Source organism: Cyprinodon variegatus, unplaced genomic scaffold (genome assembly GCF_000732505.1).
Source record: "Cyprinodon variegatus isolate N-32 unplaced genomic scaffold, C_variegatus-1.0 Scaffold753, whole genome shotgun sequence".
Taxonomy (NCBI): Eukaryota; Metazoa; Chordata; class Actinopteri; order Cyprinodontiformes; family Cyprinodontidae; genus Cyprinodon; species Cyprinodon variegatus.
This window is the reverse complement of record NW_015151206.1, coordinates 259,246-260,859: the sequence shown is the minus strand read 5'-3', so window position 1 is coordinate 260,859 and position 1,614 is coordinate 259,246.

Here is a 1,614-nt window from a genome sequence, read left to right as displayed (position 1 = left end):
TTAGCAGTGTGTTTGTAGTATTGTGTTATTAGCAGTGTGTTTGTAGTATTGTGTTATTAGCAGTGTGTTTGTAGCAGTATGTGTAGCAGTGTGTTTGTAGTAGTGTGTTATTGGAGGTGTTTTAGTAGCAGTGTGTTTGTAGCAGTGTGTGTGTGTAGTGTTATTAGAGGTGTGTTAGTAGCAGTGTGTTTGTAGCAGTGTGTGTGTGTAGTGTTATTAGAGGTGTGTTAGTAGCAGTGTGTGTGTAGGTGTGTGTAGCAGTGTGTTTGTAGCAGTGTGTGTGTGTAGGTGTGTGTAGCAGTGTGTTTGTAGCAGTGTGTGTGTGTAGGTGTGTATGTGCAGCAGTGTGTGTGTAGCAGTGTGTGTGTGTAGTGGTGTGTGTGTAGCGGTGTGTGTATAGTGGTGTGTGTCTAGCAGTGGTCTTGTTTTAGCTACAATGTGAGGGAAGTATTTTGTAAAATATCCTACATGCGAGGACTTACAGGTACATATGGGGACATTCAACTCGTCCCTATATGATAAAGTTCTGTTCTTGGAGTTGGGGTTAGGTTTAGGACTAAGGTTTATATTCAGTTTAGGTTAGGATTAGGTACATCTTGGTAATAGTTGGGGTTAGGGAAGGGTCTGTGTTAGGCCATATAAAATGAATGCAAGTCAAGCTGTGCGTGTGTATAGTGGTGTTTGTGTGTAATGGTGTGTGTGTGTGTGTGTGTAGTGGTGTGTGTGTGTAGTGGTGTGTGTGTGCTATTGATCTCTGCTGCTGTGATTGGCCTCAGGGTGGCTACTGGCAGAGAGCTTGCTTGTCATTTTATTTTTGTTGTTCTACTTCACTGATTAAAGCGTGCGCACGTCTGTCTCCGTCTCCAGAAACGACATTCCGTGTTTTCTCCGATCATTTGCAGCCAAAAAAGGGTTGATTTTATGTCGGCATAGCAACGTCTTCTAGATACAAACATTAGCACAAAGTTAAACCCAAAGACCAGAGAAGGTTTAGTGTTTTTCTAAAAGTCATAATGACCAACCTTAGTGACAAACATTCAAAAAAACACAATGATATAGACAGTAAAAAAAATAAATCGAATATATTTCCACCCCTGGCAGGTTGAGGTGCCTTAACGCAGACATCAGGCTGATAGGAGAATCTGTGGAGAGAGCTAAAGATTAGGGGGGTGGTAAAGAGGCCTTTCAACCTGGATGACATTAAGCTCATCAGCATAACAGCTTAAAATACCAACAGAAATGCTTTAAAAGAACCTTTAAAAAACATGACAACATCAATAAAGCTTTAATTATATATGAATGAGGTTATAAATCACATTTTTTAATAGTTATATGTCTTTACAGCCATTGTTTTGTTAACTTTAAAAAAGCAGAAAAGTTCAGCTTCAGTCAGTTTGATGGAATGATGGATGGAGCAGAGTCTCAGAGAGAATGGAGAGAAGAAGGGCTGAAACATGAAGGATCTTCAAAGAAAAGGTCAGAATAGAGCATAGAGAAAAAATATCAAACTTAATACAGAGAAATACACTTCATAGAAAATTTAAGATAACATAATACCCTAAAACGGATCGGAAAACACAGCTCTGCTGCACTCTGTTCAGGGTTCGATTCCCG